This window comes from Telopea speciosissima, chromosome 5 (assembly GCF_018873765.1).
Source record: "Telopea speciosissima isolate NSW1024214 ecotype Mountain lineage chromosome 5, Tspe_v1, whole genome shotgun sequence".
In the NCBI taxonomy this organism is placed as follows: Eukaryota; Viridiplantae; Streptophyta; class Magnoliopsida; order Proteales; family Proteaceae; genus Telopea; species Telopea speciosissima.
The window spans coordinates 7,871,587-7,884,609 of record NC_057920.1 but is presented as its reverse complement, the minus strand read 5'-3'; the positions used below and the strand labels follow the sequence as shown (position 1 = coordinate 7,884,609).

Genomic DNA, 13,023 nt, shown 5'->3' with positions numbered 1-13,023 from the left:
TCTGCACAAGTGTTTAGTGTGAGTATTTGCAAGATGTGAGTGTACTTAAGTTTGTAAGCTTGAACTGTATGCAAGCGAATGAGAATTTTATCAGCAAGAGAAGGCTATTTTCTAATGATTTAAATTCCTCAATTAAAAATCTCTTATTGATTTTGAATGGCTTATGAATATGAAGCATATTAGTTTTAGCATCCATTTCCATATCAGATCCTGTCACTGAGACTTTATCATTGTCAATATCAGACAGTCTAGAAGATTCTTCTGTATAAGACTGAGGAATTTCTACAGTATAAGCTGGGTGCTCGATGTGTGTAGTCTTTGACCGATTTAGACTACGAAGTTGATAATTAGGATTTGAATATCTTCTTTCTCTAGCAGTCAAAGGAATCAAAGAGCAAGATTCCCTAGACGGAGATATTTTTCTTAGAGTTGGAGAAGAAGAAGATAAAGGTCTGGAGGGTCGAGAAAACTGAATCTCAACATCTCCAGATGGTAATTGGAGGATACTTTGAGGTTCAGTTCTTGCAATAGGCTGTGGTTTTCCCAAGGCTGCCAACTTCCATTTTGTAGGAAGTGTTATATCTTTCCATGGAATTATTTTGGGAACCATGGCATTAGAACTGGTAGAATTCGCTTGGAATAACATGGTCTATCCTTTAGTGTCGATGACTTTGGCGTTTTGGGCTAAAGTTGTCATGACCTTGTAATATACTCTATATATGACAGCCAAGTTTTGAGACCTTGGTTTCATATGGAACCCTTCTGTGGCTATATTTAGAGTTACAACATCACAGATATTTGGGTCAGACAAAGACATAGGGAAATTAGGATAACATTGAAAGTAAACTGGCCCTTCACTTGGGCTAGTTTCAATTTGCCTGAACATAGAATCGTTTACTAACTCATGGTGAGCGTCACAGACAATACCTAAAACAGAATTGTTTAAGCCTATAACCCCTAGTGAGAGGTTTGATGGCTATCTGAATTAATCCAACATGTAAATAATTGAAACCTTTTTCCAACTGCTTCTGTATTTGAGAAGCAGTCAGAAGCTGAAATTGTTCTTGGTAAGATATAACAGAGTGTTTTCACTAATTTTTATAGCATAATCACTAGTGAATCTGAAAGTCCCTTTATGATATATCTCTGTCTCACTAACATGTAAATAATTGAAACTTTTTTCCAACTGCTTCTGTATTTGAGAAGCAGTCAGAAGCTGAAATTGTTCTTGGTCAGATATAACAGTGTTTTCACTAATTTTTATAGCATAATCACTAGTGAATCTGAAAGTCCCTTTATGATATATCTCTGTCTCACTAACCTAGGGGATATTCCAATTTTCTATATGTTTTTCAAGATTTTTAAAAACTATTTATTCAGAATTGTGAACCATTTTGTTAGAAGAATGAAGATCATGATCAAGGTAGTCAGCTGCACCTGGAAAGTTTTTACTAATGGAAGAGGAACTGGAGGAACCTGAGCTTGTTTGGGTTTTGTTGGGGGATGCTTCATATAACAGGGGATTGGTTGAGGAATATTTGGAGTTGAGGGTGGCTGCAAAGGTGGTTCTGCTTGTTCACATATCATCGGGGCAGGAGGTTGGAATGGTGAATTTTGGTGAGGGTTGCAGCATCCTAAGGTGCATGGCTTTCTTGTACCATACTCAACAATAAACTGGTACTTGCTTGGGTCATCACCTAGGGGTCTTACGTTAGGACATCCTGCCTTGTACCGTTGCCATTAACTCGGAGGAAGTCTGCAAGCACATTGTCTTTGCCTTTGATATGGTGAATCTTGAATGACCATTGGGAAAACCACTGAGCCCATCGAAGGAGCTGAGATTCAGGAAGCTGCTTCTGCTTGAACTGTAACATCTTTGGAAAAGCTGTCATGTCCATTTCGATCAGGAAGGAATGTCCGATGAGGAAGAACTGGAATTTTTCAATACCGCGACGAACTGCAAGAATTTCCTTGAACGTGGAATGATAATGTTGTTCAGAGGGCTTGAATTCGCCACTGCGATATCCACAGATACGACGTGTCTTGTTTGGGAGTTCTTCAAGGAGAACAACACCCCATTGAGTATCACTAGCATCTGTCTGGAGGATGCGAAGACCTGTAGAAGGAATCTGCAGAGTGGGAAGATCTTGAGCCAGAGCCTTCAAATCCTTGACCGCTGTAGTATGAATAGAGGACCATGGTGGTGCAGCTTTCTTCAAAAGGCGGTGAAGATGACTAGTCATGCGGATCTGATGAGGAAGGAATTCGGCCATATAGTTGATGATTCCGAGGAACTGTTGTAATTCCTGACGAGTAAGAGGGCCGTCTGAGAATTCTAGCAGAGAGTGACCAATGTGGGGTTGTAGTTGGAATTGTCCATTGGAGATGGTGACACCCAGAAAGTCAATTGTGTTGACCGCTACGACCATCTTTGTTGGAGAGAGCATGATACCTTGGGTCACAGTAATGTCCAAGAATTGTTGAAGGAGGAGGGCATGTTCGTCCTCTGTGGTAGAAAACAGGAGGATGTCGTCAATGTAGATGAGAGCATGCTCTTGAATGGGAGCATAGATCTTAACATAGGCCTGCTGAAACAATGATGGAGCCACCTTCATCCAAAAGGGAGAACGATCCATTGGTAATGACCTCCAGAAAACGAAACCTGTCTTGGGCCGATCGTCGGGATGGATACCCAACTTGCCAAAATCTGCTTTGAGATCAAACTTGCTGAAGAATTTTGCCTTAGATAGCTGAAGGAGAAGAGCTAGCCTGGTTGGTAATGGGAACTTGTCATCAAGCAGAAACACATTCAGAGGCTGATAATTGATCACAAGTCTGAGCTTGCCGCGCCGTTGTTCTGCTCTTTTATTGACATAGAAAGCTTCGCAGGCCCAAGGGGAAGATGTCTTCTCGATGAGACCCTGGGCTTCCAAGAGGGCGATCTCTTGACGAGCACTGGTGAGATGTTCAGGGTTCATGCCTGAATGGCTGGCCTTGGTAGGATTGATATCCTCATTCTTCTTGAAAGGAAGACGGATGAAGAACTTAGCATTTTGCGAGGGGCTGGAACACTTTGTGAGGAACTCATTATGATTTATGCTATGCAACGGAGGATTAATTGGTCCTTGATACTGCATAGGAGCCATTAGTAACAAAGCGGGAATAGTGGTCCAGGGTATAAAATGCTTCTTATAGTGAGGCCGTGGATACTCCACCGAAGGTGGGGTAAGCTGGCGTAAGACGTCAAAGCGATAAGGGCATCACGACCGGGGGAGGAGGAACTAACACTATGTGAGAGATGGTAAGAGAGGGAAATAACCTCGACTTAATGGGATGTTTGGAAATGAGGTCAACCGAGAAGGTTTGACCATCGGCCTTGATAAAAACGGCGATGAGGCTTCCATAGTCGAGGAAGAACATGGGGTCTTAGGATGGTTGTAGAGCATCCATGATCAAAATAGCCAATAACCTTGATAGGGCGATCCCGTGTAGTAGGAAGGATGGAAAGAGGAGCACGTGGTAAAGGGGTTTTGGTGATAGCCAAAGCTGGTGACTTAGGAGAGCTAGGAGAGGACAAAGAAGAAGTAATCGGGTAGATGGGGTCAAATCCATCGGACTCGGGGTCGGATTCGGGGGAAAGAGTGTCCGGATCTTCGTTCCAATTTTCCAGAACGAACAGAAGATCTGGTGTAAAATCGTCGTCCACAGAGTAGAAGATTGGCGTCGCATCGAGGATCATCCGTGATGGAAAAGGCGAAACATATCATGAGCTTGGCTTCTTAGCCTTATCGAGGCGATTCGTGCGAATGTCAATCTTGCGCAGCGTAGCATTTTAGTGGAAGTCTTTTGCACGAACTCTTTACGGCAGAAGAATTTGTAAGGCGGCTTCTTTGTTGAGGTTTCCGTTTGAACCGATGAGGCGGTCGTGGCTAGAAGCGAATTTGCTGGATGGACCTTGGAGAAGTGGGACTTCTTCCTGGAAGGACATGAGCAGTCTTTATCCTTACACTTGATCTTGAGATATGAGGTGTCACACGCATCTGTGAGCTTATGAGTAGTCTTCTCCCATTGCTTGAAGAAGAGCTGTTGGTCACAAAGCTTCTGCAGGGCGCTGAGGATCTCTTGGTAGAGACGTCCAATAGGGGCCTGATCAATACGAAGACCAAACTGCTGTAAAGCCTTTGTAGCTTCCTTTCCCAGAGGCTCAGGGAAAGAGTTGAGAAAGACCTGTTTCATATTAAGATCATCCAGTCCACCAAGGATGTAGAAACGGTCCAGCATACGAGTGTAATGCTTGGCGAGATCAGCCTTTTGAAAAGAGCAGCACTTCATCTGGAAGTATTCTTCACGAGCTTTGATGCGATTATTCTCAATGGGGCCAATCATTTCATTATATAATTGGGCGATGAAAACATCGATGGGGATCTGAGTCCATTGGAGCTGTCGATAACCACCAAGGGCCATAAACCATTCTCTTAGAGTGCCGTAGGAGCGGGCGAAAACTTGGTGAGGGCAGATTGTCGATGGCGCCAAGACCAACATTTCTGCGATGAGCCAGGCATGAAACTCGGAGATGCGCTCAGGCCATTTATGGAAAGGAAGACCGTCAAAGGTAAACAGCTGTTTGGGGTCTTGATTGCGAAAAGGGCTTGGAGCTTGGAGGCTGTAAGGGGGCATCGTGAGGATCTTTGGGCACGAGGCGGATCTTTATTCTTGTAGTGCGTGTGGGGCGATATCCGGCCACCATCATGCTATGGATGATAGGTTCGATGGCACGAGGATCATGCGGTGTATTAGTCTGATAGATGGGCAAAGGACTCGAGGAAGATTGAGAGTCTGAGTCCGAAAAAGTAGTGACAGAGGAAACCTTAGAGATAGATAAAGCAGGGATGACTGGAGGGGTTAAGGTTAACTGAGTCAAATAATTGCTAAGGGTATTTGGATGGGCAGGTGTTGGAATGACAGTATAAGCGGAGTCAGGAGGCGATGGTTTAGAACTGGGAGGAACCCAGGGGACAAAACCAGGAGGTCCTGAAGGTTGCTCGGGTAAAGGTTGGAAAGTGGGTTGCACCATAGGCTTAGCAAAAGTGGTAGGAGAAGGCTGAAAAACTGGCTGGGAGGATGATGGGTATGAGGCATGAGAGCGCTTGGGTTTGGCGGATCGTGCCTTGTGTGCAGCCAGATGTCTTTGCTGATCCTGGAGCTCCTTAAACATTGCTGTAGGAAAACTGTGCGGAGCCATATAGTCATGATAAGCAGGGGTCATGACAGAGTCAGGAAACAAGGTTGGACTAGCCGGATAAGTTTGAGTTTGGGCTAGTCGGAGCTGTTCTTCCAGAAGACGCTTTTCTTTTTCTCGATCAGAAATAAGAAAAGAGGCCTGAGCGGAATCCTTCACCGTCATAGCTATAGACATAAGCTCCTGGTGGAGGGATTCAATCCGTGATTTCAAGTAACGGATGTCGCCTTCATTCTGCCGGAGAGCAAGCGTATGATGTTCTTGGTATGAGAGAAGCTTGGTAAGGTACTGATTCTGAACCAGAGCATTCTCGGCCTGCCAATTGAGTTGGGCTTCAACAGATGAATTGTGGGCCATCTGGCCATTGTTGTCAAGAACATTAGGGGGAATGATCTTCCATTTGTGACGGTGGCGATCAGCATCCTCATAATCAACTGTAGGAGGGAAATTTCTGCTGATGCCTTCGGAACTAGTAGCCATAAAGCATGGAATGGGCTGTTGCTGCCACAGCATGAGCGGAGGTTCCGCTGGTGGAGATGAAGGAGCAGGTGGTAGATCTGGCTTACAGTAAGGAGTGGACGGTGGGGGAGTCACCGGAGAGTCAGGAGGCGAACAGCAACCTACAGAACAGGGTTTGCTGTTGCCATACTCGACGATGAACTGGTATCGTCCACGATCTTCGCCAAGAGGGCCAACGTTAGGGCAGCCTGCCTGATAACGGAGCCAGAAAGAGTCCGGGCCGCGCTTCTTCTTTTTGGGTTGAAGAGGCGGCGGCGGAGGTGATCCAAAGTCATCAAGATCATCAACCTGATGAAACCAGTCATCCGAGGATGGAATTGGGAGAAGCATACCCAAATCAGTTGGTCGTGGGTAAGTGACCATGGTACGGCCGTCCTCTAGTGATTTGTAGACGGGGTTTGTTGCTGTCAACGGAGGTGTTGCAGCAGGTATGTTGTGGGTAGATTCGTAAGCCGTGATCCAGGATTCTGGGATGAGCTTGATGAGCGTTTCACGATCAATCTGTCGGGGGACATGAGTGATTGTCGGGATCCTATCTTCGCCTATCTGGACGAAGAGAGCTGCATCATTACTTTGGAGAATCGGTATTGAGATTAATAGCGTGATTTTGCGAACTGTAGCGGATCGATAATGAAGGGTGGGCTGCATTCTTTGTTTCCTTCGAGGAGCACGGTGAGTTGTATCAAGAATTGCCAGGGCATCCGTAAGATTTGGATCCTGAAGGGAAATATTGTAGTTGGGGTATACAGTATAGAAGACGGTGCCGTCGTTCAGAGTGGTCTGAACATCTGTAATGGTGGCATGAGGGAAGTTTCGGAATCGAGTGTCCAGAAAGTTGAGACGCATCGCCACTGGGAGACCTTTGCGACCATGGAAAGTAGTTGCTATCTTAACCGCACCCAAATGAAGATGGGTGTAGCCAAGATGGATCCACTGGCGGATCAAGTCTGGGCTGATACTCTTCAGAAGTATCAGCAATTCCAGCCACCCTTCATTATCAGATCTGCTACAGGTTGCAAAATCATGCTATGAATCTCAATACTGGATTCTCCAGTAATGATGCAGCTCTCTTCGTCCAGATAGGCGAAGATAGGATCCCGACAATCACTCATGTCCCCCAACAGATTGATCGTGAAACGCTCATCAAGCTCATCTCAGAATCCTGGATCACGGCTTACGAATCTACCCACAACATACCGCCGCAACACCTCCGCTGACAAAGAATAAACCCCGTCTACAAATCACTGAGGACGGCCGTACATATGGTCACTTACCCACGACCAACTGATTTGGGTATGCTTCTCCCAATTCCATCCTCGGATGACTGGTTTCATCAGGTTGATGATCTTGATGACTTTGGATCACCTCCGCCGCCGCCTCTTCAACCCAAAAAGAAGAAGCGCGGCCCGGACTCTTTCTGGCTCCGTTATCAGGCAGGCTGCCCTAACGCTGCCCTTCGCGAAGATCGTGGACGATACCAAATATCGTCGAGTATGGCACCAAGAAACCCTCGTTCTCGTAGGTTGCTTCGCCTCTCGACTCTCCGACTCCCCCACCGTCCACTCCTTACCGTAGTTTTCCGATCTACCACCTGCCTCCATCTCCACCAGCGGAACCTCCGCTCATGCTGTGGCAGCAACAGCCCATTCCATGCTTTATGGCTACTAGTTCCGAAGGCATCAGCAGAAATTTCCCTCCTACAGTTGATTATGAGGATGCTGATCGCCACCGTCACAAATGGAAGATCATTCCCCCTAATGTTCTTGACAACAATGGCCGATGGCCCACAATTCATCTCGTTGAAGCCCAACTCACCGCGCAAGCCGAGAATGCTCGTTCGAATCGCACCTTACCAAGCTTCTCTCATACCAAGAACATCATACGCTTTCTCTCGGAGAATGAAGGCGACATCCGTTACTTGAAATCACGGATTGAATCCCTCCACCAGGAGCTTATGTCTATAGCTATGCGACGGTGAAGGATTCCGCCAGCCTCTTTTCTTATTTCGATCGAGAAAAAGAAAAGCGTCTTCCTCGAAGAACAACCGACTAGCCCAAACTCAAACTTATCCTAGCTAGTCCAACCTCGTTTCGACTCGACCGCGACCCCGCTTATCATGACTATACGGCTCCGCACGCTTTTCCTACAAAGAATGTTTAAGGAGCTCCAGGATCAAGCAAAGACATCCTGCCGCACACAAGGCACGATCCGCCAAACCCAAGCGCTCTCATGCCTCATACCCATCATCCTCCCACCTGGCTTTTTCAGCCTTCTCCTACCACTTTCGCTTAGCTTACAGGTGCAACCCACTTTCCAACCTTTACCCGAGCAACCTTCAGGACCTCCCGGTTTTGTCCCCTGGGTTCCTCCCAGTTCTAAACCATCGCCTCCTGACTCCGCTTATACTGTCATTCCAACACCTGCCCATCCAAATACCCTTAGCAATTATTTGACTCAGTTAACCTTAACCCCTCCAGTCATCCCTGCTTTATCTATCTCTAAGGTTTCCTCTGTCACTACTTTTTCGGACTCAGACTCTCAATCTTCCTCGAGTCCTTTGCCCATCTATCAGACCAATACACCAGATGATCCTCAGGCTACTGAACCTATCATCCATAGCAGTGATGGTGAAGTGGATACTGCCCCACATGCACCACAGCAACAGCATCCGCCTCAGGCCCAGCATCCCATGATGCCCCCACAGCCAAGCTCCAAGCCCTTTTGCAATTAAGACCCCAAACACTGCTTACCTTTCGACGGTCTTCCTTTCCATAAATGGCCTCGAGCGCATCTCCGAGTTTCATGCGCCCGGCTCATCGCAAAATGTTGGTTGCGGTGCTATCGACAATACCGCCGTCTCACCAAGTTTTTGGCCCGTTCCCATGGCACTCTAAGAGAATGGTTTATGGCCCTTGGTGGTTATCGACAGCTCCAATGGACTCAGATCCCCATCGATGTTTTCATCGCCCAATTATATAATGAAATGATTGGCCCCATTGAGAATAATCGCATCAAAGCTCGTGAAGAATACTTCCAGATGAAGTGCTGCTCTTTTCAAAAGGCTGATCTCGCCAAGCATTACACTCGTATGCTGGACCGTTTCTACATCCTTGGTGGACTGGATGATCTTAATATGAAACAGGTCTTTCTCAACTCTTTCCCTGAGCCTCTGGGAAAGGAAGCTACAAAGGCTTTACAGCAGTTTGGTCTTCGTATTGATCAGGCCCCTATTGGACGTCTCTACCAAGAGATCCTCAGCGCCCTGCAGAAGCTTTGTGACCAACAGCTCTTCTTCAAGCAATGGGAGAAGACTACTCATAAGCTCACAGATGCGTGTGACACCTCATATCTCAAGATCAAGTGTAAGGATAAAGACTGCTCATGTCCTTCCAGGAAGAAGTCCCACTTCTCCAAGGTCCATCCAGGCAAATTCCGTTCTAGCCACGACCGGCCTCATCGGTTCAAACGGAAACCTCAACAAAGCGCCTTACAAATTCTTCTGCGTAAGAAGTTGTGCAAAAGACTTCCACTAAATGCTATGCCCGCTGCAAGATTGGACATTTGCACGTAATCGCCTCGATAAGGCTAAGCAAGCCAAGCTTCATGATATGCTTGCCTTTTTCCATCACGGATGATCCTGATGCGTACGCTGAATCTCTCTACTCGTGGGACGACGATTTTACACTGCATCTTCTTCGCTCTCGGAAAATTGGAACGAAGATCCGGACACTCTTTCCCCCGAATCCGACCCCGAGTCCGATGGATTTGACCCCATCTACCCGATTACTTCTTCTTTGTCCTCTCCTAGCTCTCCTAAGTCACCAGCTTTGGCTATCACCAAAACCCCTTTACCACAGGCTCCTCTTTCCATCCTTCCTACTACATGGGATCGTCCTATCAAGGTTATTGGCTATTTTGATACTGGATGCTCTACAACCATCCTAGCACCCCATGTTCTTCCCTCAGACTATTGGAAGCCTCATCGCCAGTTTTTTACTGCGGCTGATGGTCAAACCTTCTCGGTTGACCTCATTTCCAAACATCCCATTAAGCTGAGGTTATTTCCCTCTCTTACCATCTCTCACATAGTGTTAGGTTCCTCCCTCCCTGGTCGTGATGCCCTTATTGGCTTTGACGTCTTATGCCAGTTACCCCACCTTCGGTGGAGTATCCATGGCCTCAGCTATAAGAAGCATTTTATACCCTGGACCACTATTCCCAGTTTGTTACTAATGGCTCCTATTGCAGGTATCAAGGACCAATTAATCCTCCGTTGCAGTGCAGACAATCATAATGAGTTCCTCACAAAGTGTTCCAGCCCCCTCTGGCAAAATGCTAAGTTCTTCATCCGTCTTCCTTTCAAGAAGAATGAGGATATCAATCCTACCAAGGCCAGCCATTCAGGCATGAACCCTGAACATCTCACCAGTGCTCGTCAAGAGATCGCCCTCTTGGAAGCCCAGGGTCTCATCGAGAAGACATCTTCCCCTTGGGCCTGCGAAGCTTTCTATGTCAATAAAAGAGCAGAACAACGGCGCGGCAAGCTCAGACTTGTGATCAATTATCAGCCTCTGAATGTGTTTCTGCTTGATGACAAGTTCCCATTACCAACCAGGCCAGCTCTTCTCCTTCAGCTATCTAAGGCAAAATTCTTCAGCAAGTTTGATCTCAAAGCAGGATTTTGGCAGTTGGGTATCCATCCCGACGATCGGCCCAAGACAGGTTTCTGTTTTCCTGGAGGTCATTACCAATGGACTGTTCTCCCTTTTGGACTGAAGGTGGCTCCATCATTGTTTCAGCAGGCCATGTTACAGATCTATGCTCCCATTCAAGAGCATGCTCTCATCTACATTGACGACATCCTCCTGTTTTCTACCACAGAGGACGAACATGCCCTCCTCCTTCAACAATTCTTGGACATTACTGTGACCCAAGGTATCATGCTCTCTCCAACAAAGATGGTCGTAGCGGTCAACACAATTGACTTTCTGGGTGTCACCATCTCCAATGGACAATTCCAACTACAACCCCACATTGGTCACTCTCTGCTAGAATTCTCAGACGGCCCTCTTACTCGTCAGGAATTACAACAGTTCCTCGGAATCATCAACTATATGGCCGAATTCCTTCCTCATCAGATCCGCATGACTAGTCATCTTCACCGCCTTTTGAAGAAAGCTGCACCACCATGGTCCTCTATTCATACTACAGAGGTCAAGGATTTGAAGGCTCTGGCTCAAGATCTTCCCACTCTGCAGATTCCTTCTACAGGTCTTCGCATCCTCCAGACAGATGCTAGTGATACTCAATGGGGTGCTGTTCTCCTTGAAGAACTCCCAAACAAGACACGTCGTATCTGTGGATATCGCAGTGGCGAATTCAAGCCCTCTGAACAACATTATCATTCCACGTTCAAGGAAATTCTTGCAGTTCGTCGCGGTATTGAAAAATTCCAGTTCTTCCTCATCGGACATTCCTTCCTGATCGAAATGGACACGACAAATTTTCCAAAGATGTTACAGCTCAAGCGTAGGCGCTTCCCGAATCTCAGCTCCTTCGATGGGCTCAGTGGTTTTCCCAATGGTCATTCAAGGTTCACCGTATCAAAGGCAAAGACAATGTGCTTGCAGACTTCCTCTCTCGCACTAAGAAGAAATTACCATTATCTTCTTCCATCCCTGTCCTTTGCATGCCTCTCACTCTAGGTGCTTCCTCCTCTTCTTCTCCAGCACTTCCTCCACCTGACCCCTTGTTTCAGCTCCTGCCTATCCGTCCAGCATCTCTTTTCAGCAGTCTCTCTCTTCGCACTTTGAAAGCTTACAGTATCTCTACATACCAGTCTATCCTCCTCTCCATTGTTCACTCCAGTGGACTCCAGTTCGACTGGGTTGTTTGTCACCCAGATTATCCATTCCTTACCCCATTTGCCATCAATCCAGCTCTGTTTGATAGTGAATGTGTGGTCTTCTTCTGGCACCTTCTTGCAGTCCATAAGGTGGCTCTCACCTTTAACCGCCATACTCTCTGGCATTATCTCAGCACAGTTTCCACCATCTTCTCCAACCCAACAGGCTCAGCCTATTTTCGTCTTCAACGACCCCAGTGCTTAGCTCGTTTTCTCCGTCTCTTTGCTCCTATTCCCACTTGGCTCAATATCCTCTCCGCCCTAGATGAGCTTCCCTTTGTCACTTACATCTTCCATCGACCACCTGATTTCATTCATCATCATCTGGTTACTCCCCCCATTTTGGATCATAACCTCATTGCTTATGACCCTACTTTCACCTTCCACGAATCCAGCTCCCAGGATCTCTTCGTCCATCGTGATCAGTCAGATGAGCATAAGGCTCGATGGTTCTCTTTCATGACAACTATGTGTACCCACAATCACATTGATCCAGTCACTTTGCCCTCGTGTCTTCTACAGAGTACCAACACAGCATGGGAGGTCAACAACGTCCTTCAGCATCCATTCATCCATCGCATCATGAGCGAACACATGGAGTTAGAAGTCGACTCTGCTCTGGATCTTTTCATCCCCTACACCAGCGATACCGACTTTGATACGGATTAGTTTTTATTTTTGAATGTATGTCTGTATTGAGTATGTATTGAGTATGTATGTCTGTATGTCTGTATTGTATTCCTCTACTTGTATTTGTACAAACAGCACTCAACATCAGTTCGGTGTCGTTGTCCACCAACTATGGTTAGGTGAAGACTTTTGTCCACCAGCCATGGTTAGGTTAGGTGAAGACTTTTGTCCACCAACCATGGTTAGGTTAGTTGAAGACTTTTGTACCATACTATGGTTAGGTGAAGACTTTTTGTCCACCAACTATGGTTAGTTCAGTTTGTAATCCTCTATTTAAGCAGTTCGTCTGCTCTGTTGTAATCATCGAAGAAAATCAATGAAAAACTCTGAATATGGTATCAAAGCATAGATGGGCAATCACAGATATCAAACCATTTGTGGCCTGATGCACTTTCGAACTCATAGATGGGTTTTCCTGCGTTATCAAACGCTCTGATCGGAACATTAGGGAGGCGAGGTGATGATTCTGGTGAGGAGATTGGGACAATCATCCCCAGATTTGTCGGTCTCGGGAAAGAGACTGAAACTCTACCATCTTCATGCCTTATATAGGGGATGGAGACAAAGAGAACGTTTCTTCCAGCCATATCAAATCTGGCACCTTCGACCAGCCTCTTGTTACTCATTTCAGGAACCTTCGGTTATTTCTAATGAAATTGAAGCCGCTACC

At 46.4% G+C, this 13,023-nt stretch overlaps 1 pseudogene; it reads left to right on the top strand.

The window, feature by feature from the left end:
• Positions 1-13,023, top strand: part of LOC122661454 — a 58,786-nt pseudogene that overhangs the window by 2,244 nt on the left and 43,519 nt on the right.